Here is a 27,767-nt window from a genome sequence, read left to right as displayed (position 1 = left end):
ATTATTTTGCTTTTCAACATTCTGGAGCTGTAGGCAAAATTGTGAAGGAGCTATTATTACTGTTTGGTGCCTTCAAATCTCCCCTTCTGGCCCTTTGCAGTTGTCCTCTCTCAGACTCCGAGGGCTCAAAATTGCTCATTTATACTTTAGCATGTTCATTTCTTCACACTAAAGTGTAAATGACTAATAACACTTTAAAGTGTTAATTCTATGGCGATATTGGCATCTTACCAGACTCAACAGCCAAATGAAAGACATGTAGCCTAAAATTTCTTGTATCTGCCAGATGGGGAAAATATGTGTGTTTGTGTGTGGTTCTTTGTAAAATTCATTTATTTGTTCAATAAGTATTTGTTGAGGCCTGTCCCCTTAGCGGGAGCTCTGATGGCACAGTGGTTAAGAGCTTGGCTGCTAACCAAAAGTTTGGCAGAATACACCAGCCTCTCCTTGGAAACCCTATGGGGCTGATCTATTGTGTCCTATAAGGTCGCTATGAGTTGGAATCCACTCAACAGCAATGGGTATCCCCATAGGGAAATAAGCTGTTGTTGCTAGGTGCCATCAAGTTGGTTCTGACTCAGACTGACTCTATGTACAACAGAACAAAACACTGCCCAGTCCTCTGTCATCCTCACAATCACTCTTGCGTTTGAGTCCATTGTTGCAGCCACTGTGTCAATCACCTCATTGAGGGTCTTCCTCTTTTTCGCTGACCCTTTACCAAGCATGATGTCTTTCTCCAGGGACTGATCTCTCCTGATAACATGTCCAAAGTATGTGAGAAGAAGTCTTGCCATCCTTGCTTCTAATGCTTTAAGGGAGCATTCTGGCTGTACTTCCTCCGAGTCAGATTTGTTTGTTCTTTTGGCAGTCAGTCCATGGTATATTCAATATTCTTCACCAACGCCACAATTCAAAGGCGTCAACTCTTCTTTGGTCTTCCTTCCTAGGGAAATATAGGAATAGATATAAAAGGACTTAGGAAATAATTCATACAAATGGGGTATTTGTGGCACAGAAAGTCAACTCTCTTGTCCAAGATGATCAAATTACTTCTGTCAATCAATCTGTAAATCCCTCAAGTGTTGATTGATTATTTCAAGATATGCCTTTCTCTGTGCAAAGAACCATGGGGAAATATGGGAGAAATGTAACTCAGCCTGTGATCTGAATTTGCCATCTGGTTTGGGTTGCAAAAATAACATGAATGAAACATTTAGGCAGTGAAGCAAAATAATAATTAGATATTAAACAGTGTGGTATAAAAAATAAGGGCATTAAAAATATATCAAGCAAACAACAATCAAAAAAGATCAGAAGTGGCAATATTAATTTCTGACAAAATAGACTTTAAAGTTAAATCTACCACAAAGGCTAAGGAAGGACGCTATATAATGATTAAAGGGAAAATAAAACAGGAGGATATAGCTGTATTAAATATTTATGTACCCAATGATAGGGCTGTAAGATACATAAAACAAACTCTAACAGCACTGAAAAGTGAGATAGACAGCTCCACAATTATAGTAGGAGACTTCAACACACCACTTTCAGTGAAAGACAGAACATCCATAAAGAAGCTCAATAAAGACATGGAAGATCTAAATGCCACAATTAACCAACTTGACCTCATAGACATATATGGAACACTCCACCAAACAGCAGCCAAGTATACTTTCTTTTCTAGCACATACGGAACATTCTCTAGAATAGACCACGTATTAGAACATAAAGCAAACCTTAGCAGAATCCAAAACATCGAAATATTACAAAGCATCTTCTCTGACCATAAGGCCATAAAAGTAGAAATCGATAACAGAAAAAGCTGGGAAAAGAAATCAAACACATGGACACTGAATAATGCCCTGCTCAAAAAAGGCTGGATTAGAGAGGACATTAAGGATAGAATAAAGAAATTCATAGACTCCAGTGAGAATGAAAACACTTCCTATCAGAACCTTTGGGACACAGTGAAAGCAGTGCTCAGAGGTGAATTTATATCAATAAATGCACACATACAAAAAGAAGAAAGGGCCAAAATCAAAGAATTATCCCTACAACTTGAACAAATAGAAAGAGAGCAACAGAAGAAACACTCAGGCACCAGAAGAAAGCAAGTAATAAAAATTGGAGCAGAATGAAAAGAAACAGAAAACAAAAACAATTGAAAGAACAAGACCAAAAGCTGTTTCTTTGAAAAAATAAACAAAATTGATAAACCATTGGCCAAGCCAACAAAAGAAAAACAGGAGAGGTAGCAAATAACCCAAATAAGAAATGAGATGGGTGATATTACAACAGACTCAACTGAAATTAAAAGAATCATATCAGATTACTATGCAAAACTATACTTGAACAAATTTGAAAACCTAGAAGAAACAGATGAATTCCTAGAAACACACTACCTACCTAAGCTAACACAAACAGAGGTAGAACAACTAAATAGACACATAACAAAAGAAGAGATTGAAAAGGTAATCCAAAAACTCCCAACAACAACAACAAAAAGCCCTGGCCCAGATGGCTCCGCTGCAGAGTTCTACCAAATTTTCAGAAAACAGTTAACACCACTACTTCTAAACGTATTTCAGAGCATAGTAAAGGACGGAATACTCCCAAACTCATTCTGTGAGGCCAACATATCCCTGATACCAAAACCAGCTAAAGACACCACAAAAAAAGAAAATTACAAACCTATATCCCTCGTGAACTTAGATGCAAAAATCCTCAAGGAAATTCTAGCCAATAGAAGTCAATAACATATCAAAAAAATAATTCACCATGACCAAGTGGTATTCATACCAGGTATGCAGGGATGGTTCAACATTAGAAAAACAATTAATGTAATCCATCATATAAATGAAACAAAAGACAAGAATCATATGATTTTATCAATTGATGCAGAAAAGGCATTTGACAAAGTTCAACACCGTTTCATGATAAAAACTCTCAGCAAAATAGGAATAGAAGGAAAACTCCTCAACATAATAAAGGGCATTTATACAAAGCCAATAGCCAACGTCATCCTAAACGGAGGGAGTCTGAAAGCATTACACTTGAGGTCAGGAACCAGACAAAGATGCCCTTTATCACCACTCTTATTCAACATTGTGCTGGAGGTCCTAGCCAGAGCAATTAGGTTAGATAAAGAAATAAAGGGCATCCAGATTGGCAAGGAAGAAGTAAAAGTATCTCTATTTGTAGATGACATGACCTTATATACAGAAAACCGTAAAGAATCCTCAAGAAAACTACTGAAACTGATAGAGGAGTTCAACAGAGCATCCGGATACAAGATAAACATACAAAAATCATTTGGATTCCTCTACACCAACAAAGAGAACATCGAAAAGGAAATCACCAAATCAATACCATTTACAGTAGCCCCCAAGAAAATAAAATACTTAAGAATAAATCTTACCAAAGATATAAAAGACTTATACAAAGAAAACTACAAAATACTTCTGCAAGAAACCAAAAGAGACCTACGTAAGTGGAAAAACATACCTTGCTCGTGAATAGGCAGACTTAACATTGTAAAAATGTCTATTCTATCAAAAGCGATCTATACATACAGTGCAATTCCAATCAAATTCCAATGGCATTGTTTAATGAGATGGAGGAAAAAATCACCAACTTCAAATGGAAGGGAAAGAGGCCCCAGACAAGAAAGAACTACTGAAAAAGAAGAACAAAGTGGGAGGCCTCACTCTACCTGACTTCAGAACCTATTATACTGCCACAGTAGTCAAAACAACCTGGTACTGGTACAACAACAGATACATAGACCAGTGGAACAGAATTGAGAATCGAAACGTAAATCCATCCACATATGAGCAGTTGATATTTGACAAAGGCCCAAAGTCAATTAAATGGGGAAAAGACAGTCTTTTTAAAAAATGGTGCTGGCATAACTGGATATTCATCCGCAAAAAAATGAAACAAGACTCATACCTCACACCATGCACAAAAACTAACTCAAAATGGATCAAAGACCTAAATATAAAATCTAAAACGATAAAGGTCATGGAAAAAAAATAGGGACAAGGTTAGGAGCCCTAATACATAGCATAAACAGTGTACAAAACATTGCTAACAATGCAGAGGAGAAACTAGATAACTGGGAGCTCCTAAAAATCAAACACCTATGCTCATCCAAAGACTTCACCAAAAAAAGATTACCTACAGATTGGGAAAAAGTTTTTAGCTATGACATTTCTGATCAGTGCCTGATCTCTAAAATCTACATGATACTGTAGAAACTCAACTACAAAAAGACAAATAATCCAATTAAAAAATGGGCAAAGTATATGAACAGGCATTTCACCAAAGAAGACATTCAGGTAGCTAACAGATACATGAGGAAATGCTCCTGTTCATTAGCCATTAGAGGAATGCAAATCAAAACTACAATGAGATTCTATCTCACTCCAACAAGGCTGGCATTAATCCAAAAAACACAAAATAATAAGTGTTGGAGAGGTTGTGGAGAGACTGGAACATTATACACTGCTGGTGGGAGTGCGAAATGGTATTACCACTATGGAAATCGATTTGGCCCTTCCTTAAAAAGCTAGAAATAGAACCACCATACGATCCAGCAATCCCACTCCTTGGACTATATCCTAGAGAAATAAGAGCCTTTACACCAACAAACATATGCACACCCATGTTCATTGCAGCACTGTTTACAATAGCAAAAACATGGAAGCAACCAAGGTGCCCATCAACGAACAAATGAATGGATAAATAAATGATGGTATATTCACACAATGGAATACTATGCATCGATAAAAGAACAGTGATGAATCTGTGAAACATTTCATAACATGGAGGAATCTGGAAGGCATTATGCTGAGTGAAATCAGTCAGTTGCAAAAGGACAAATATTGTATAAGACCACTATTGTAAGAACTCAAGAAATAGTTTAAACAGAGAAGAATATATTCTTTGACGGCTAAGAGAGCGGGGAGGAAAGAGGAAGGGAGAGGGGTATTAACTAATTAGTTGTAGATTAAGAACTATTTTAGGTGAAAGGAAAGACAACACACAGTACAGGAGAGGTCAGCACAACTGGACTAAACCAAAAGCAGTTTCCTGAATAAACTGAATACTTTGAAAGCCAGTGTAGCAGGGGCAGGGGCTTGAGGACCATGGTTTGGGGGGACTTCTAAGTTAATTGGCATAAAAAATCTAATAAGAAAACATTCTGCATCCTGCTTTGGAGAGTGGCATCTGGGGTCTTAAGCGATAGCAAGCGGCCATCTAAGATGCGTCAATTGGTCTCAACCTACCTGGAGCAAAGGAGAATGAAGAACACCAAAGACACAAGGTAATTATGAGCCCAAGAGACAGAAAGAGCCACATAAATCAGGGACTACATCAGCCAGAGAGCAGAAGAACTAGATGGTGCTCAGCTACAACCGATGACTGCCCTGGCTGGGAACACAACAGAGAACCACTGAGGGAGCAGGAGAGCAATGGGATGCAGACCCCAAATTCTTGTAAAAAGACCAGACTTAGTGGTCTGACTGAGACTAGAAGCACCCTGGTTGTCATGGTTCCCAGACCTTCTGTTAGCCCAAGACAGGAATCATTCCCAAAGTCAACTCTTCAGACAGGGATTGGACTGGACAATGAGATAGAAAATGATACTGGTGATGAATGAGCTTCTTGGACCAAGTAGACACATGAGACTCTGTTGGCATCTCCTGTCTGGTGGGGAGATGAGAGGGTAGAGAGGGTCAGAAGCTGGCAGAATGGAGACTAAAAGAGAGAGTGGAGGGAAGGAGTGTGCTGTCTCATTAGCGGGAGAGCAATTGGGAGTGTATAGCAAGGTGTGTATAAATTTTTGTATGAGAGACTGACTTGATTTGTAAACTTTCACTTAAAGCACAATAAAAAAAATAATTAAAAAAAGGCATTAGAGGACAGGAAATAAGGCCTTGGTATGGGCATCACTTCTGCCTCCGCTCATGCACTGTACATTTGCTTGTTTTTGTTTTTGGAGGGGGTAGGCATTTTTTATATGCTGTGAAGGGCAGTTTGAATCCACCAGGCGCTCCTTGGAAACTCTATGGGGCAGTTCTACTCTGTCCTATAGGGTCACTATGAGTTGGAATCGAATCGACGGCACTGGGTTTGGGTTTGGGGTAAAGTACAAAGACTGGTATAACAAGCACCTGTGTTCCTATTACCCAGAATCAACAACTATGAGTTTTTTACTTTTGCTTCAGACATAAGTTTTATATGAAATGAAGATAGCATTTCAAATAAAGTTGAAGTTTTCTTTGTTCCAATCTCCATCCTCCCAAAGGCAATAAGACAGTAAGCCAGCACCTCCAAGTATGACATTTATTGCTTGAAATACAAAATCTATGTGCCCATTGCACTGTTAATGAAAAAATATTATTCTGCTACTTGAGATTTCTTTTTTAAAAAAATAGTTGTCTAGCACAGCTCTTTCCAGACATTAAAAACCTATCTACTTTATCAGAGTATAGCATTTACACAGAAGAGTGCACAAATTTCATTATCACAAAATGATCACCCATGTAGAGCATGACCAGCACCCCAGAGTACCCCTCCATGCTCCCTTCTAATTATGTAGTCTTCTCCCCCTTAAAGCTAATCAGCATCCTGACTTCCAATAGCAAAAATTAGGTCTGCCTGTTATTGAACTTTACATAAATGGGAATCATACAGTATGTACTCTTTTGAGTCAGGCGCCTTTTGCTCAACCTGGTACCTGTGAGATTCATCTATGTTGCTGTGTGCAATAGTCTCGTTTATTTCAACATTGTTGAATAATGTTCCATTGCATGAATGCACCAACTGTATTTATCCATTAGTGATAGACATATGAGTTGTTTCCATTTTTTTTGATATTACAAATAATCCTTCTACGAGCGTCTTGTGCATGTCTTCTGGTCAACAATTACACTAATTTTTCTTGAGCATATACTTCCGAGTAAATTTGCTCTATCATTGTGTATGACGTGTATGTTCAGCTTGGGTAGATTAGGTGAAGAGTTTTCTAAAGTAGTTGTACCAGTTGTTGCACATTGTCACTAATACTCAATATTGTACATTTTTAAAAATTTTAGCCTTTGGGGTGGGTATATATTCTCATTGTGAGATACTGGCAGGAAGGCTGGCTGCCTGCTTGCAAAAAATCAGCCAATGAAAACTATGGATCACCATGGTTCTGAGAGCTTTGGTTTTTGTTGGCTGTTGGCCAGATGCCACCTTTAGCCCCTAAAGGCCGCATCACATGAGGTTCCCCAACATGGCCACTTACTTCCTCACAGACAGCAAGGAAGAGAGAGACTCTAGCACAGCACCTACAATCTCATGTAACATAATCACATAATTAATACACATAATCATTTGTATCCTGTTACCTGTTCCGTACTCTATTCAATTCACAGGTTCTGCCCATACTTGAGGGGGAGGGCATCTCACAAGAGTGAGAACATCAGGAAGTGGAATTATGGAGGTCACCTTATGTATTTGTCTGCCATCACAAGAATAGAAACTATCTACCAAAGTGAAGGTGATCTCCAGCATACACCAAATAGATACCGTCAGGGTACACTCAGGGCTTTCTGCATACCTCTATCCAAATCTCCCTCTTGAATTTCAGATGAGGTATACGATGGGCTATTTAACATCTCTTGGATGGTTAATAGGCATCTCATTCTTAACATGTCCCAAGCCAAATTTAATTCTACTCCTCTCGCCAACAGTAACAAATAGAAAAAAATTCTGCATTCTTCCTTTTGAAAAAATCCTTAAATTGTCCTTGACTCCTGTATTTCTCTCATAACTTTGTTCGTTGTATCCTCAAAATTTGTTCAGAATCTGACCACTTTTCAGCACCTCAACAGCAACCAGCCTGGTCCAAGCCACCATCATCTCTGGCCTACCTGTCCTGTTCTACACTTTAACCTCTATGATCCACAGCCAGGGAGATTCTTTCCCAATGTGAATGAGGTCACAGTAGCATTAAGGTCAAAATCCTCCAGTGGTTTCCAAGTCTCTCAGAGTAGACGTCAAAGAACTCACATACCAACAAGGCCACCCCAACCTCTCTGACATACCCTCTTCCATTCTCCCCTGTAATGTTACGTATTATGTGTTTATTTTCTTATGTATTTATTGTTTACCTTTCCCCGCTAAAGTGTAGGCTCACATGAGGATAGGGGTTTTGTCTGTTGCATTCACTATTGTATCCCCTAGACACAGCTTAGAGCATTGCTTTGCATGTAACAGATGCACAATAAATAATTGTTAAAGGAATGAATGAATGAACAAACCTGTCTTGAGAGAAGTACAGCCTTGCTCCTTGGAAGCAAGGGTGGCGAGACTACATCTCATATACTTTGGACATGTTACCAAGAGGGACCAGCCCCTGGAGAAGGATATCATGCTTGGTAAAGTAGAGGGACAGCAAAAAACAGGAAGACCATCAACAAGATGGATTGACACGGTGGCTGCAATAATGTACTCAAGCATAAGAATAATTGTGAGGATGGTGCAGGACCAGGCGATGTTTCATTCTGTTGTACATAGGGTCACTATGAGTTGGAACGGACTCAATAACACCTAACAACAACAACAAAGGAATGAATGCTGTATCCCTGAAGAGACCTTAGAGGTCTCCTCAATTCAGAGAAGGGCCCAGGCTGCCACACATCTAGAGAGTTGGGACAAGAACTCGGGTATCTTTTTTCTGGCCCATCACTCTTCCCACTCCATTACTTTCAGTGGACCCTCAACATCATCAACTGATAGTTAAATAAAATAATTGGGGAAAGCACTGAATGTGTTCCTAAAGATCATGCCAAATGAAACTATGCTGTCCTTTTAATGCATGAACTTATTGTACAAAGCAAATGTCAATGGTAGGTAGAAGGGGGCAAGGCATGAGTTATTATAACTGATAAAACAAGGGTTTATTGATTGAGTGAGCCATTGTCCTACCCCAGGGAACAATGATCTGAGTTGTTTGCAGAGGTAAATAACTCTGGTAAAGAACTCAGTTTGCTTCTTTGATGAGGGGATAAAGGATGAATCTTGTCTTGCTCAACGGCCCCTTTTACTCTGTTCTTTCCCTGAGCCAGGGCTCTTATGAGCCTCTGTTAATTAGCTCAGAAAGGAAATTCTCCCTCTATGAAGTGACTTGGGCTTTGTTTGCAGAGAATTCTCCCCATCTGTCTCCCTATCCCTTGCCCATCCTATCTACCGATGTCCTTTTTGGCAAACTCTATTTTGTTAGCAACTCAAGCTGAAACAATTTCCTAGGTCCCCAGATAATTTCTTTCCCCACCTGTTTTCATGTGCCTTCCTTTTCTCTGTACTGCATTCAAATATATTTTCTGTAAAGGTTGGATGGACATTGAGTGGGATGCAAACTCAAAAATAATGGTACCATTTTATTTCCATAATTTCTCCAGCAATGTGATGGAAGGGAGTGGTAGAGGGGCTTCCGATGTCAAATTTGCAGGTAAAATATGTCAGAACATTATCTCTTTGCTAATTTAAAATAATTCAGTATAAACACTGTGATGTGCATATGTGTAAATTAACCTTAATCTTCACTCTAGGGGTCATGGATAGCATTTGAAGGAGCCTAGTCAGTATACTGAAGTACAACACTGTCTGTGATAGGAAAATATCCGTATACCTACAGAGAAGACCAGTTAATACAACTATTATTCAAATTTACACATGAACCACTAATGTTGGAGATGAAGAAATTGAAGATTTTTACCAACTTCTGCAGCCTGAAATTGATCAAACATGCAATCAAGACACGTCAATAATTACTGGTAATTGGAATGCAAAAGCTAGAAACAAAGAAGAAGGATAGGTAGTTGGAAAATATGGCCTTAGAGATAGAATTTTGCAAGACTGATGACTTCTTCATTGCAAATACCTTTTTTCAACAACAAAAATGGTCACTATACACATGACCCTTGTCAGATGGAATACACAGGAATCAAATCGACTACATCTGTGGAAAGAGATGATGGAAAAGCTCAATATCATCAGCCAGAACAAGGCCAGGGGCTGACTGCAGAGCAGACCATCAATTACTCACATGCAAGTGCAAGTTGAAGCTGAAGAAAACTGGAACAAGTCCATGAAAGTCAGCATATGACCTTGAGTGTATCTTTCCTGAATTTAGAGACCAACTCAAGAATAAATTTGATGCATTTAAAGACATCAAGGACATTATATGTGAAGAAAGCAAAAGTCATTGAAAAGACAGGAAAGAAAGACAAGACCAAAATGGATGTCAAAAGAGACTCTGAAACTTGCTCTTGAACATAGAGTAGCTAAAGCAGATGGAAGAAATGATGAAGGAAAAGAGCTGAACAGAAGATTTCAAAGGGCAGTTCTGAGAAGACAAAGTAAAGTACTATAATGAAATGTGTAAAGACATGGAGTTAGAAAACCTAAAGGGAAGAACACACTCAGCATTTCTCAAGCTGAAAGATCTGAAGAAAACTTCAAGCCCTGAGTTCCAGTATTGAAGGATTCTATGGGCAAAGTAATGAACAATGCGGGAAGCATAAAGATGATGGAAATCATATTGAGTCACTGTACCTAAAAGAACAGGTTGACGTTCAACCATCTCAGGAGGTAGCGTATGATCAAGTACTGATGGTATTGAAGGAAGAAGTCCAAGCTGCACTGAAGGCATTGGAAAGAAACAAGGCACCAGGAATTGATGCAATACCAACTGAGATGTTTCAACAAACGGATGCAGCACAGGAAGTGCCCACTCATTTATGCCAAATAATTTGGAAGACAGCTACCTGGCCAACTGACTGGTAGAGACCCATGTTTGTGCCCAGCAGAATTAGGAAATTGTTGAACAATATTATTAATATCACACACTCTTAAAATCTTGCTAAAGATAATTAAAAACAGTTTGCAGCAATGCATTGACAGGGAACAGCCAGAAATTCACGACAGACTCAGAAGAGAAGGTGGACAGGAGGGACATCATTGCTGATGTCAGATGGACCTTGACTGAAAACAGAGAATAACAAAAAATGTTTACCTGAGTTTCATTGATTATACAAAGGCATTGGACATCTAAGGGCTGAATGCAATCCACAGGCTAACAATGTGTGACCTCTTTTTTAAGTCTTTTAAAAGAGAAAAATTGGAATTGGCATCATACTAGAATAGACAAACAGGACAAAGACTCTTGAATTGCTGCTTACCCCAGTATGGTAGGCCCTGGCAATACCTGCCCAAGGGGACAAACATACAGACTTACCCTTCTTGATGGACATAGTTTGAATGTAATCTCCTTGGCCTGCCCATTCCATTTGCAACTATAAAAATACAAAAACATTCAACCAGTCCTGTACTATGGGATGAAAAGAGCCTACCATAATTAGTTGATTAATCATTGTTATCCTCTCATCCTGTGCTGATACATGAGTAATGTATGTTTGGAGTATTAATTGCATTCAAGGTAGGATTCCTTTGAGGCCATCACCTGAAGGACGCACTGACCACAGAGGTGCACCTCAAGTTACTGCCTTTTGCAAAGTGATAATGGGGTGCACAGCCAGGTGTAACTTAAGCACATTTTCCTACTGCCAGTGGGTGGTTATTGCTGCTACTGCTGTAGCTGTATTGCTTTCAGTCTTAATGGGAATCTTTATTGAAACAGAAACCTAATTCCTTTTAGGTTAATAAATATGCTCACTTAATCTTCCTTTCCAGAACCAGTCTGATCTTTAAACTTTCTGAGGGGAGACTGGCAGTGATTTCTCATTGGGGGTGGATATCTCATCAGATAAAACAGCATTCAGAAAGAGTTACATTTTTACTCTAAGCCATTTTGATTGCTTTTTTTTTTTTTTATAGTGAAAGTGCAGTTCCTCTTGCTTATCTCCGGGTGCAGTGGTCCTCAAAATGTGGTGTAGAGCCACAGTTGTTGGCATTTGTCTTCCAGATAGGCCAGCCTGAAGCTTGGGAATAGGATGGGCTTGTATTCAGGTTTTGAACCAGGACTATAGCTATTCTCTCTAAATCTTGATCTGTTCAAAATCCAAACTCCTCCTCTATGATTAATGGCTATGGAATAATTTATAGGGAGGGGAGGGGGGTTCTAGGAGTATCACAACCTGAATGTAATTCCTTTTTTCCCCACCCCAACATCAACATTTCTTTCTTTCTACAGCTAAACAGCTGTTGACTCCTACAGGTAGCTGGGTGCAAGTGAGATCTTGGGCATTGATGGGTTCTAAGCCAAAATGAGAAGAAACAGCTGCAAACATCCATTAATAATCAGAACCTGGAGTGTACGAAGTATGAATCTAGGAAAATTGGAAATCATCAAAAATGAAATGGAACGCATAAATATCAATATCCTAGGCATTAGTGAGCTGAAATGGACTGGTGTTGGCCATTTTGAATCGGACAATCATATAATCTGCTATGCTGGGAATGACAACTCGAAGAGGAACGGTGTTGCGTTCATCGTCAAAAAGAACTTTTCAAGATCTATCCTGAAGTACAATGCTGTCAGTGATAGGACAATACCCATACGCCTACAAGGAAGACCAGTTAATATGACTATTATTCAAATTTATGCACCAACCTCTAGGGCCAAAGATAAAGAAATAGAAGATTTTTATCAGCTGCTACAGTCTGAAATTGATCAAACGTGCAATCAAGATGCATTGATAATTATTGATGATTGGAATGCGAAAGTTGGAAACAAAGAAGAAGGATCAGTAGTTGGAAAATATGGCCTTGGTGATAGAAACAATGCCAGAGATCGAATAATAGAATTTTGCAAGACCGATGACTTCTTCATTGCAAATACCTTCTTTCACCAACATAAATGGTGACTATACACATGGACCTCGCCAGATGGGACACACAGAAATCAAATTGACTACATCTGTGGAAAGAGACGATGGAAAAGCTCAATATCATCAGTCAGAACAAGGCCAGGGGCCGAATGTGGAACAGACCATCGATTGCTCATATGCAAGTTCAAGCTGAAACTGAAGAAAGTCAGAGCAAGTCCACGAGAGCCAAAATCTGACCTTGAGTATATCCCACCTGAATTTAGAGACCATCTCAAGAATAGATTTGATGCATTGAACACTAGTGACCACAGACCAGACGAGTTGTGGAATGACATCAAGGACATCATCCATGCAGAAAGCAAGAGGTCACTGAAAAGACAGGAAAGAAAGAAAAGACCAAGATGGATGTCAGAGGAGACTTTGAAGCTTGCGCATGAGTGTTGAGCAGCTAAAGCAAAAGGAAGAATTGAAGAAGTAAAAGAACTGAACAGAAGATTTCAAAGGGCAGCTCGAAAAGACTAAGTAAGGTATTATAATGACATGTGCAAAGAGCTGGAGGTGGATAACCAAAAGGGAAGAACACGCTCGGCGTTTCTCAAGCTGAAAGAACTGAAGAAAAAATTCAAGCCTCGAGTTGCAATAGTGAAGGATTCCATGGGGAAAATATTAAACGATGCACGAAGCATCAAAAGAAGATGGAGGGAATATGCAGAGTCGTTATACCAAAAAGAATTAGTCGATATTCAACCATTTCAAGAGGTGGCATATGATCAGGAACCGATGGTACTGAAGGAAGAAGTCCAAGCTGCTCTGAAGGCATTGGCAAAAAACAGGGCTCCGGGGATTGACGGAATATCAATTGAGATGTTTCAACAAACAGATGCAGCGCTGGAGCTGCTCAGTTGTCTATGCCAAGAAATATGGAAGACAGCTTCCTGGTCAACTGACTGGGAGAGATCCATATTTATGCCTTTTCCCAAGAAAGCTGATCCAACCAAATGTGGAAATTATAGAACAATATCATTAATGTCACACGCAAGCAAAATTTTGCTGAAGATCCTTCAAAAATGGCTGCAGCAGTATATTGACAGGGAACTGCCAGAAATTTAGGCCAGTTTCAGAAGAGGATGTGGAACCAGGGATATCACTGCTGATGTCAGATGGATCCTGGCTGAAAGCAGAGAATACCAGAAGGATGTTTACCTGTGTTTTATTGACTACGCAAAGGCATTCGACTGTGTGGATCATAACAAACTATGGATAACACTGCGAAGAATGGGAATTCCAGAACACTTAATTGTGCTCATGAGGAACATTTACATAGATCAAGAGGCAGTTGTTTGGACAGAACAAGGGAATACTGAATGGTTTACAGTCAGGAAATGTGTGCGTCAGGGTTGTATTCTTTCACCATACCTATTTAATCTGTACGCTGAACAAATAATCTGAGAAGCTGGACTATATGAAGAAGAACGGGGCATCAAGATTGGAGGAAGACTCATTAACAACCTGCATCATGCAGATGAGACAACCTTGCTTGCTGAAAGTGAAGAGGACTTGAAGCACTTACTAATGAAGATCGAAGACCACAACTTTCAGTATGGATTACACCTTACCATAAAGAAAACAAATATCCTCACAACTGGACCAATGAGCAACATCATGATAAACAGAGAAAAGATTGAAATTGTCAAGGGTTTTATTTTACTTGGATCCACAATCAACAGCCATGGAAGCAGCAGTTAAGAAATCAAAAGATGCATTGCATTGGGCAAATCTGCTGCAAAGGACCTCTAGATGTCACCCTGAAGACTAAGGTGCACCTGACCCAAGCCATGGTATTTTCAATCGCATGATATGCATGTGAAAGCTAGACAATGAATAAGGAAGACCGAAGAAGAGTTGACACCTTTGAATTGTGGTGTTGGTGAAGAATATTGAATATGCCATGGACTGCCAAAGGAATGAACAAATCTGTCTTGGAAGAAGTGTGGTCAGAATGCTCCTTAGAGGGAAGGATGGCGAAACTGCGTCTTACATACTTTGGACATGTTGTCAGGAGGGATCAGTCCCTGGAGAAGGACATCATGCTTGGCAGAGTACAGGGTCAGTGGAAAAGAGGGAGACCCTCAACAAGGTGGATTGACAGAGTGGCTGCAACAATGAGCTCAAGCATAACAACGATTATAAGGATGGCGCAGGAGTGGGCAGTGTTTCGTTCTGTTGTGCATAGGGTCACTATAAGTCGGAACCGACTCGACGGCACCTAACAACAACAACAAGCACAAGTTGTGAGGCTCTTCCTCCCAGTAAGAGGGGCAAGTGACAAGAGCATAATGTCACAGACCAGGAGTGAAGAATGGAAGGCATCCTGTAAACAGGTGGGCAGTCAGGGCAAGACCAACACAAATGTAATGTGGCTATGCTGGGCCTCCCTACCCCAAGGGGCCAAGAAGGAGCTGAATGGGAAAGCTGAGTCCTCTAAGCTGAGGCTGGTGCTGTATGAGAAATCTGCAGGACAGGGGGTTCCTTCGGGTACCTATTCAGGGTGCTGGCAGCTTCTACATTTGGCCTGTGCAACTGAGATTTCTTCACCTTCTGCCATCTTTGAGACTCCCACCACTCAGAATGCATGATAAGCTCAAATAGAAAAATAACTTCCTATTTAAGAGGGGTCAGCAGCCAGAGAGAGGGTAGTCAGTTAGACAAACAAAACGCATTCCCAGCAAAGTAAAGCTGCAAGAGGAGTGCCTGAACTGGGGGAGGGAAGGGATGGGAGCTTCGGTGAAAAAATGATAACTGTTGGTGGGTGGAAAGACAGGGAGAAATAAAAAAGATTCCATTGGGCTAAGGAGAGGAGAAGAGGGAGAAAGTAAAATGTCTTAATTATCTAGTGCTGCTATAATAAAAATAACACAAGTGGGTGGCATTAACAAACAGAAATTTGTTTTTTCTCACAGTTTAGGAGGCTAGAAGTCTGAATTCAGGGCACCAGCTCTAGGGGAAGGCTTGCTTTCTCTATTGACTCTGGGGGAAGGTCTCTTTTCAGCTTCTGTTTCTTCATTCCTTTAAGATCTCATGGTAGGTGGTATGGCATCTATCTTCCCCCATCTGCGCTTGCTTGCTTAATCTGTTCTTTCCTATCTCAAAAGGGACTGATTTAAGACACACCCTACTTAAAACACTAATACTGACTCATTTACCATAACAAAGAAAACCCATTTCCAAATAGAATTATAACCACAGGTATAGGGGTTGAGATTTACAACACATATTCTGGGGGGACAAAATTCAGCCCAAAACATAAAATGATTCTAAAGGTCTCATTTTATTGGGCGGGGGCGGGGGGAGGAATCAGGGGGGAGCTGAAGCATCTCTGTGGGGGAAACGATGCATATTGGTGACATCATTAGTATCTTGTTTTCAAATGTTAATAGAGAAATATGTGTCAGGAAGGAAAATGGAATAAATAATTTGTTCAAGCCAGATAAAATAAGGAAAAGAAAAAAAAATGAAATAAATTATGGAAAAACATAAGATGAAAGAAATAAGGTCAAGTGTATCAGTCATATGCAAAATGTGAAGATGGGATTCTTTCTCTAAAAGACAAATTATCATATTAGGTTAAAAAAAAAACCTATCTATATAAGAAATACATCTAAAACACGGTAATAAACAAAAGTTGAAAATCAAGTGGTGGGGAAAGATATAGCCTGGCAAATGCAAAGAAAAATTAAGCAAAAACCTGTTGCCATCAAGTTGATTCTGACTCATAGTGACCCTATAGAACAGAGTAGAGCTACCCCATAGAGTTTCCAAGGAGCAACCGGTGGATTTGAACTGCTAACCTTTTGGTTATCAGCCAAACACCTAACCAAAAAGTAAGTAGAAGTAGAAATATTAATATTACATATGTTGGAATTTTAGGCTAAAACACTACCCAAACCCAGTGCTGTGGAGTCGATTCTGACTCATAATGACCCCATAGGACAAAGTAGAACTGCCCTGTAGGGTTTCCAAGTCTGTAAATCTTTACAGAAGCCACCTGCCAAATCTTTCTCCCACAGAGCAGGCTGGTGTGTTTGAACCACCAGCCTTTCCGTTAGCAGCCAAGCGCTTTAACCACTGCGCCACATGGGCTCCTAAAAGTATTATAGGGAGGTCATAATGTAATGATAGAAGGCACTACTTATAAAGAAAATATAACAGTCAAAACTAATATATACCAAATAACATAAAAGCCAAACTTGTAAAGCAAAAACAATCAGAAATGCAAGAACTACCTAACAAAAAATGCAATGTTATGGGAGGTGTCAATATATTCTCCCAGGGTTAAATACGACTAGTAGATTTAAAAAAAAAAAAGTAAGGATATAAAGGAATTGATTAATATGATCAATAAATTTGATTTAATGGCTATATGTAAACATTGCAGCTCTCAGATAGAAAATGTACATTTTTTGTTGTGTCCATGAAACACTAAAAAAGAAGAAAAAATCAACTCTGTACTTGGTGATAAAGGAAGTACATTTTTTAACAGTGATATCTAACAGAACCTAATCATGATTTAATAAAATAGCAGTAAACAATAAGATGACAAAAATTCTTAAATGATTCAGAAATTAAGAAACACTCTACTAGACAGTAGGTGAATCAAAGAGAAAATTCAAAGAAAAACTGCAAATTATAAAGCAAAGAAAAAACAATTCATGTCAAACCTACGGAACACAGTGAAAAGTTATTCAAAGGAAAATTTATAGCTTTACATGAATTCATTTTTAAGGAAAGAAGATGAAAAATAAATGAACTAAATATACATCTTAAGATTTTAGAAGAAGAGCAATAACATAAACCAAAAGAAGGAAAATAACAAAGATATAAGCTCAAACAGAAGACAAATATAGGTATTGGGTATATATACATGCAAATATATAAAGAGTAAATCAAAATGCTGGTTGTTCAAAAAAAACCAATTAAGTGGATATATCCCTCAAGAGCCTGCTAAGAAAAAAGAGTAAAAGAAGAAAAATGTGCAAGATTAAGAACAGTAAAAAAAAAAAACCAAACCCAGTGCCGTCGAGTCAATTCTGACTCATAGAGACCCTATAGGACAGGGTAGAACTGCCCCATAGAGTTTCCAAGGAGCACCTGGTGGATTCAAACTGCTAACCTTTTGGTTAGCAGCCAAAGCTCTTAACCACTATGCCACCAGGGTTTCCAAGAACATCTCCTTTACTATACTTACTAAGAACAGTAAAGAAGATGTAATAAAGATTAAAAGGATGATAAGAGAATACTGCAAGAAACTTAGAGCAACAAATGTGAAAACCTAATTAAAATGGATGACTTCCTAACAAAATATAAATTACTAAATTGACCCAAGAACAAGAGGAAAACTTCAACAGATCAGCAGCAGAAGAAATTAGAAATGTGATTAAAAATCTACCACTGAAGAGAATCAGAACCTGATGACTCTATATAGCCGTGTTTTTATCTAACCTTTAACACAGATAATTCTTGTGTTATTTAAACTATTCCAGGCCACAGACAAGATAAAATACAACCATTTTGTGAGCCAGCAAAAATGTAATACAAAAACCTGATAAATTATATTACAAAAATAGAGATTTATAAAGTAATCTTACTTATGAATGGATGCAAATTTCTAGACGAAATACTAGCAACTTCTGATTAAACCTCACAAAGCCAACAGAAATAGTGACTACTGCTCTTTCCCAATATCCTAATAAAATGGTAGTAAATGGGTTAAAAAAAAGCTTAAGGACAAAAAGAACAGGAGAGGAGCAATAGCAACAAAATTTTGGAAGTTTTAAAAGAGATGTACAAGTGATAACTGACTCAGCAGACCACAGAAAGCTGAAAACCAAGCCAGAAGCGAGGTCGTCCTCAGAAGTGTTCAGTAACTGGAGGAACGAAATATCTCTGAAAATTGGGGAAGGGGGGAAAGGAGAGCTGTAAAACAGGAACATGGATTTAAAATCTACATACTAAGCTATTGGGCTCCCAGGCCACCTCCCTCGCAGGATGAACGGCTTTCTACCGCCTCTTGGCAAAAGACTCTCTAGAGAGATTGAATCAGAGGGACTCTGGACTCAGGGACACCAATGCACCAAATGCACTGAGGCAAGGATATCACACTGAAAATGGGGATTATGAGAAAGACTAACTACAGAAAAGTGGACCCTGATCTTCCATGTCTCACCTCTCAAAATACTGTTAGCCATGCTTATTTCTCCCAGGAAGAGGACTCCTCTTTGGGGACCTGACCAGCCCTGGGGAAAAGACTGAATGATACTGACAGAAACTCCCAATGAAAGAGACAGTGGGACAGAGAGGCCCATTAATCAACATGTTCCCCCATACTTCACAATCATCTTTTTAGTGCACATTCTTAAATATAAGTAGACAGCCAAGGATCACCAGACATGCAAGGAAATCTAACATAAAAGGCAGAGACCGAAACAAAGATTAAAAAGAAATTTAAAAAAAGAAAGAAGGGAAAAAAATGAAGGGAGCAAAAGAAAACTTAAAAAATTCCCCAATATCTTTAGAGAAAAAAAGAGAAGATACTGTATTCAAGAAACCAAAAAAATCAAACCCGTTGCAATCAATTCTGACTCATAGCACACTAAACCACAGAGTAGAATTGCCCTATAGGGTTTCCAAGGAGTGCCTGGGGGATTCGAACTGTCAACCTTTTGATTAGCAGCCAAATGCTTAACCACTGCACTACCGGGGCCCCATATTCAAGAAAGAGGCTATTAAACATTTAATAGTTTAATAGCCCCTTTCTTATGGGATACTTCTTTACTTTGCGCACAATTTGTGCACAATTTTTCTGTAAACCTAAAACGCTATAAAAAAAATAATAAATTCTCTTAAAAAAAAGGAACATTTAGAGAAAAATTAAGAGAGATCTTGGATATTAAAAACAGGATAGCAAAAAAGGACCAATTCGATAGAAGGGTTGGAAGTAATGTTGTCAAATTTAGCAAATAAAAATACAAGGTGCCCACTCAAATTTGAGTTTCAGATAAACAATGAGTAATTTTTAGTACAACTATGTCCTATACAATATTTAAATTATCTGAAGTTCAAATTGAACTGGGCATCCTATATTTTATCTGGCAATCCTAGTTCGAAAATAAAGTTGATGAAATCTCCAAGAAAATATAACGACGAGAGAAAATATAAAGGAAATGATACAACAAAATTCAAGGATCAGTTGAGGAACTCCAGTATCTGAATTGCAGGAGTTCCAGAAAGGGAGAACAGAAAAAGCAGAGGGAATAATTACCAGAACTGATTGAGAGTCCACCAAGAGCCAAGAACAATGGATTAAAAGTGTCCGACACCAAAGCACATCATTGTGAAATTGCATATCACCAGGTACCAACCAGTGAAAGTTCAGGCCACATTCAGGAGATCGGGAATGAGAATAGCAAAATTTCTCTATAGGAAATAATGAATTTTCACAGGTAATTCATTTCCAGTTTAGAATTCTATACCCAGGCAAAGAGACCATCAAATATGAAGGCAGAATAAAGATTTTTTCCCAGACTTTCATGATCTTAAAAAATTTAGCTTCCATGTGTTCTTTTTCAGGAAGCTAATAGAAGATGTGCACCATCAAAATGTGAGCATAAACCAAGACAGGAAGTAAGGACTCTAGGAGAGAGAGGAATGAAATCCCTTGGATGAAGATAAAGGGAGATTTTAGGAATACAGCTGTACAGCAGGCCTAGAGAACTATCTGTCCAGATTGGAGCAGGACAGAAGACACCAGATGTGATATCATTTTGAAAAAAATAAGTTTGATAGAATATCTGATGTTTGGAAGTATAGAGATGAGATTTTTGTTCTGTCAGAGAACGTGCCTGTGAATTAGTGATCAGCTGTGTTGTTGTTGTTAGGTGCCGTCGAGTCGGTTCCAACTCATAGCGACCCTATGCACAACAGAATGAAACGCTGCCTGGTCTGGAGCCATCCTTACAATCGTTGTTATGCTTGAGCTCATTGTTGCAGCCACTCTGTCAATCCACCTTGTTGAGAGCCTTCCTCTTTTCCACTGACCCTGTACTCTGCCAAGCATGATGTCCTTCTCCAGGGACTGATCCCTCCTGACAACATGTCCAAAGTATGTAAGACACAGTGTCGCCATCCTTGCCTCTAAGGAGCATTTTGGCTGTACTTCTTCTAAGACAGATTTGTTCATTCTTTTGGCAGTCCATGGCATATTCAATACTCTTCACCAACACCACAATTCAAAGGTGTCAACTCTTCTTCGGCCTTCCTTATTCAGTGATCAGTATACAGGAAAATTAAGAAAGTAAAATTACTATAAGAAATAATATGGCAAATAATTATGAAAAATTATTAAAACTAAAGAAAACCAAAAGTTGTGCATGAAGGAAATTTAATTGTAGTCCATCTCATGATTAGTTTGGGATGTTATTTACATAGTCTTAATAATATAAATTGAACATTAACCAATCAAAATTATAATGTAACTACATTGGGAGGATTGCACAATAGAAGAGTGTGTTTGTATGCGAGTATGCCCCTTTGTGCGTGCGTGCATGCATGAATGTGTAGGGTTTGTTGTTCTTGTGTGCTGGCGAGTCAATTCAAGCTCATAACAAGCCTGTAGGACAGAGTAGAACTGCCCCATTGGGATTCCAAGGCTGTAATCTTTATAGAAACAGATAGCCATGTCTTTCCTCCCTCAGAGCTGTTGGTGGTTTGAAACCACCAACAGTTTGGTTAGCACCCAAGCACTTTAACCACTGCACTACCAGGGCCCCTTAAACTTAATCCTCATATTCCATAGTTGGAGGTCACTACATGACATCAAAAATTGATAAATCTTCTTAGACACATCCAAACACCTTAAGGAACTGAGTTGCTGGGACTGAGGTATGGGGACCATGGTCTCAAGGGACATCTAGGTCAATTGGCACATAGTTCATAAAGAAAATGCTCTACATCCAACTTTGGTGAGTAGTGTGTGGGGTCCTAAAAGATTGTGAGTGGCCATCTAAGATACATCTATTGGTCCCATCACATTCTGAGCAAAGGAGCATGAAGAAAATACCAAAGACACAAGGAAAATATTAGTCCAAAAGACTAATGGACCACATGAATCACAGCCTCCACCAGCCTGAGCCCAGAAGAACTAAATGAGCCTGGCTACCACCACCAACCATCTGTCAGGGATCACGATAGAGGGTCCTGGGTAGAGCGGAAGAAAAATGTAGAACAAAATTCAAATTCACGAAAAAAGATCAGACTTACTGGTCTGGCACTGACTGGAGGAATCCCCAAGACTGGAGGAATCCCTGGACACCCTGCTAACTCAGAACTGAAGCCACTTTGGAAATCCACCTTTCAGCCGAAGATTAGACAGGCTATAAAACAAATGGAAACCCTGGTGGCATAATGGTTAACAGCTACGGCTGCTAACCAAAAGGTCGGCAGTTCGAATCCACCAGGCACTTCTTAGAAACTCAGTGGGGCAGTTCTACTCTGTCCTATAGGGTTGCTATGAGTCGGAATTGACTCAACAGTATCGGGTTTGGTTTTTGTTGTTGTTATAAAACAAACATGAGGAATGTGCTTCTTAGTTCAATCAAGAATACACGAGACCAAATGGGCAACACCTGTCCAAAAGCAAAGATCAAAAGGCAGAAAGGGACAGGAAACCTGGAGGAATGGACACAGAGAACCCCGGGTAGAAACAGAAAAGGAAAGAGGGAGAGTGCTGATGCTTAGTTCCAGAGATTGCAACTGATGTCACAAAACAATATGCACATAAAATTTTTGAATGGAAAACTAATTTGTCCTGTAAACTTCTTCACCTAAAACACAATAAAATTGTTTTTAAAATTGATAAATCAAGAAATAGCTATACTAGCATTATTATGGATTGAATTGTGTTCTCAGAAAAGATGTGTTGAAGTCATAAGCCCTGTACCTCTGAATGTGATCCTGTTTAGAAAGAGTTTTCTTTTGTTATGTTAATGAGGTCACAGCAAGTAAGGTGGATCCTAATCCTAATCCCTTCTGAGTGGTGTTTTATTAAAAAAAAAAGCAGAACAGACACAGAGACACATACGGGGGAAGACAGCATGTGAGGATCCTATATAAGTCAAGGAATGCCAAGAAATGCTTGGGACTACCCTGGGTGGCACAAATAGTTAAGGCTGGCCATTCAAACCCACCCAGAGGTACCTCAGAAGTAAGGCCTGGGGTTCTGCTTCTGAAAGGTCACAGCCTTGAAAATAGTTCTACTCTGCAGACATGAGGTCACCATGAGTCGGAATCCACTCTAAGACAACCAACAACAGCAACCACAACCAGAAACGAAAAGAGACAAGGAAGAATCTTCTCCTAGAGCCCACGGAGGAAGAGCACAGCCTTGAGCAAGAACACAGCCCTGCCAAGGCCTGAATTCAGACTTCTAGCCTCCAGAACTGTGAGAAAATAAATTTCTATTTGAGGCCACTCACTTTGTGGTATTTTGTTATGGCAGCCCTGGGAAACTAAGACAAGCATGTTTTATAGGAAAGGGAGAGCAAATACCAGAAAAGCAGATCTAAAAGTGGCCAGTGGTTGTCCTCCAGAGAGAGAATTGAGGGACAAATAGGGATAAGGCGAGGACAACACTTTTACATTGTAAATTTTACGGAACCATTTGATTTTTAAAAACTATTTACCTTAATAAAAATATAATTCAAAAATAAAAAGTGTGACAGATTTTATTTTACACAGAATCTAGTAATATAGCCAAAGGGCAGTGTCCTTGACCATGCAGGGCTTATTCTAGAAATTCAAGGGTGAATCAATATCAGGAAATCTATCAACATAATGTATTATATCACAGATTAAATTTTAAAAAATTATCAAATCAATACTGAAGATAATTTTTGTAAAATTCAGCTGACATTCCTAATAAAGATGCAAAGTAAATTAGAAACAGAAGAAAACTTATATAAGTTTTCCAAGAGTATTTATTCACACTCGCCCTTGAAAAAAGGTAAATACTATCCTAAATCAGAAAAGGAGAATAGTAGGAGATTTTTCTTGAGAGGCAGCAGCCCCAACATTATGAAGGAACTTTTCTGTGAAATTAAAAAATTTAGTCTGTGTCTTCCCTGGGTTTCCAAAAATGTGAGGGACCACCTGCATTAGAAGAACTTGTTTTAGGGTCTCAGGAAACCACATCTTAAACAAAATGCCCTGGTAATTCTGCTTTGGATTAACCTTTGAGAACCACACCTTAGATCAACAGAATTCACCAGAGGGTTCAGAACGAAATCGTATTTTCAAAAGCTTTACCCTTCCCCATTTCTCCTCAGCCCACCCACCCCTGAATCATTACAGAGGAGGACCAATAGAGCTATTATTGTAAGGCAGCCACACCACTTCCTATGGAAAGACCAGATCACTGCCATTCAATGCTGGAAAAGAACTGGAAGTGGCCCTAGTTCCTAGAGCATCGAGCTTCATCTAATCCACAGTAAACAGCCAGATAAGATCTTCCTGGCGCAGGGAAAGAAAGAAATGCTATGTCTTGTCTGAGAACCTGAAGCTGACCTATCTTGACCCTCAAAGTTTTTTTTTTTTAATTCCATAATAATTAAACTTGAAATAACTCTCAGAAATAGCCAGTGCCATTTTTGCAAGTGCTGGAGGAAGTAACTGGGGTGAAGGAAGTCCTCTGGGTGGATCTCAGAGCCTAGCTGGAGCCGCTTTCATTCAGAACTCAGTGACATCAGTCTAGGGGGGCAGATGAGCTTTATCTAGAGAGCCTGGGGAGTAATAGCCATAGACATCTCACATGGCATCTCAGGAAACTTAAAATAACAATAACAAACTGTCTTTCTGCTAATGTGGTTCCATAGAGAACAAAGGAAATGACTGAGGTGACGTACTGAAGTCTTCCCCAGCCCTGGAAGACTTAAGAGCAGAAACTCTGGGGCAGTGATTCTTAAACGTTAGCATACATCAGAATCACTCAGAGGTTTGTTCAAACACTCACTGAGCCCCATTCCAGGATTTCCAACTCAGTAGGTGTTATGGATTGAATTGTGTCCCCCAAAAATATGTGCATCAATTTGGCTAGGCCATGATTCCCAGGATTGTGTGATTGTCCACCATTTTGTCATCCGATGTGATTTTCCTTTGTGTGGTAAATCATCTCTCTACTATGTTAATGAGACTGGAAATTTTTTTATATTAATGAGGCAGGACTCAATCTACAAGATTAGGTAGTGTCTTAAGGCAATCTCTTTTGAGGTATGAAAGAATGAAGCAAACAGAGAGTCTTGGGGACCTCAAACCACCAAGAAAGCAGCACTGGGAGCAGAGCCTATCCTTTGGACCCAGGGTTCCTGTGAGGAGAAGCTCCTAGACCAAGGGAAGACTGATGACAAGAACCTTCCTCCAGAGCCGACAGAGAGAGAGAAAACCTTTCCCTGGAGCTGGCGCCCCGAATTCAGACTTCTAGCCTCCTGGACTGTGAGAGAATAAATTTCTCATTGTTAAGGCTATCCATTTGTGGTATTTCTGTTACAGCAGCACTAGATAACTAAGACAGTAGGTCTGGAGATGGGCTTGAGAGTTCACATTTCTAACAGGTTCCCAGGTGATGCTGATGCCGCTGGTCTGGGGACCACACTTAAGAGATCTACTGTCACATGGTAGGCAGGAGGTCCCCAGGTGGTATAAATGGTTAACACATTCAGCTGCTAACTGAAAGTTTGCAGGTTCGAGTCCACCCAGAGGTGCCTTAGAAGAAAGGCCTGGAGATCTGCTTCTGAAAAATCAACCATTGAAAGGTTATAGAACACCCTTCTACTCTGACACACATGGGGTCACCATGAATTGGAATCAACTTGAAGACAACAGGTTTTTTTTTTTTATGGTAGGTAAAGGAAATCCACTTAGCAACACCTTTTTTGCTTGGGCAATGGCCTTACCACCCTACTGAGGGAGAAATGCTAGGGATGCTGATGGGGTGTAACAAAACACTCCTCTCGAGGTTAAGGAACAGACTTGGTCCTACTGGGCCAGGTAACCATGCGCCTGTTTATACCAATCAACCATAAACATCTGATGAGTGACTATTGTAATTATAACTATCATTTATCAAGGGCTATCTTTATGCTGGAAACCCTGGTGGCGTAGTGGTTGAGAGCTACGGCTGCTAACTAAAATGTCAGCAGTTCAAATCCACCAGGTGCTCCTTGGAAACTGTATGGGGCAGTTCTACTCTGTCCTCTACGGTTGCTATGAGTCAGAATTCACTTGACGACAACGGGTTTTTTTTTAGATCTTTATGCCAAGCACTTTATATACATTTAATCCTCACAGCAACCCTCCTACTCCCTCCACACCGACTTTGCTAGGCATATTCCTACCCCAGGGCCTTGGCATGCACTTTCTCCTTGACCTGGAATGTGCTTCCCTGACATTGTCTCTCCCACTGTTCTTTCAGGCTTCTGTGCAGATGCCATGTTCTCAGGACTTCCCTGGCTACACCACGTAAAATCTCAACCCCACTCACTCCTGCTCCAACACTTCCTGTGCCAGCTTCATTGCCTTATTGTTTCTGCTTAGTATTTATCACTAACTTTCTACATTTTTGGTTGTTTTGTTTATCATCTGCTTCCCTCATTAGGCCATAAGCACAAGGGCAGGGGTCATTGCTATTTTATTCACTGTTGTTTCCCTAGAGTCTAGAACATAATGAACGGTCAGTAATTATTGGTAAATGAACAAATGAAACCTCTCTGAAAGCCAAGCCTTACTTTGCAGGGACATGTAGAATGTGGTAACATGATGATTAGAGCCCATCAGTTAAAAAGCATTCACATCTGGCATGATTTCATTGGAGCTGTTTAAATGTCAGGGAAGGAAGGAAGAAAATAAGTAGAAATTAAAACAAGAGAAGATGGGAATTAAGGAGGGGGGGCTGTAGGGGGGAAGCACAGACTGGGCCTAGAGGAAGCCGGGGCATGTACTACTTACTTCAGCCCCGGTGCAGTTCTCCCTAGGGTCTTCTGCCAAGGGCGGCTGTGAGTGGGTGGTCATGCCCCCTTGGCTCTTACTAAGGGTAGAAAACAGATGTCACAGTCAGAGACAGCGCCCAGGCACTGGAAAGCAGAAGGATTGGCTCTGAAATGACAAAGAAAGGTGTTAAAATTAAACAACTCCCCAGAAGCCTGGACATAGTTCCAAAACTTCTGGAAATCTTATAATTAAATACACCCCTGCAGACCAACCACATTTAATTGCTCAGGAATGCCCCTTCTTGTTTTCCCAAGGACCTTGCTCACTTTGAAGTAACAGATGGTAGATATTTAAGCTCAAAGTTTCTCTTCCCCCAAGACCTGTATCTCTAGACTTCATATAGTCCATGTGTCTTGTTCTTCTGCACTACTGTATAACCTCCAAAAACCCAGCTATACGTTCTTTCTTTTATGGTGAGATTGTAAATAACATGGAAGCAAAAAAACGCTCTGTGAGAGTCGCAGCCGTTTCTCTAGGACTGCAAATGTCTCTCTTTCTCTCTCACCCTTAATAAACAGTTGATTTCTTTAATTGTCAAAGTCTTGTTATTTTTAACAGAGGTCAGTTGAAAAGACCTTTCAAATTGCCAAACCAACTGACTCAGGAGGGAACTAGAACTTAAGCTTTCAGTTAGAAGGAGCAGCTGGCACGGCAGCATGGTGGCCCTGGCATTGAAGAGGCAGGGTCAAAGAAAGGATATTGTGCAGAAGCTGGTCGTGAGCCAGCAACCAGACAGACTTCTGAGGGAAAAAAGGAGTAATCTATACCTATGATTTAACTGTGTAAACAAGCTCAGTTTGATTGGAAACATTGTCGACAGAGTCC

At 39.7% G+C, this 27,767-nt stretch overlaps 1 long non-coding RNA gene across 1 annotated transcript; it reads right to left on the bottom strand.

Moving 5' to 3' along the window:
- LOC126071290 (uncharacterized) lies at window positions 1-27,413 on the bottom strand. The gene is made up of 3 exons (XR_007516334.1): window positions 27,209-27,413; window positions 26,901-27,047; window positions 1-946 (listed from the first exon to the last, which is right to left on the bottom strand). It is a non-coding gene; the product is annotated as an uncharacterized LOC126071290 (long non-coding RNA).
- Window positions 27,414-27,767: the final 354 nt, after the last annotated feature.

This window comes from Elephas maximus, chromosome 1, assembly GCF_024166365.1.
Source record: "Elephas maximus indicus isolate mEleMax1 chromosome 1, mEleMax1 primary haplotype, whole genome shotgun sequence".
In the NCBI taxonomy this organism is placed as follows: Eukaryota; Metazoa; Chordata; class Mammalia; order Proboscidea; family Elephantidae; genus Elephas; species Elephas maximus.
This window is presented reverse-complemented; position numbering and strand designations above follow the sequence as displayed.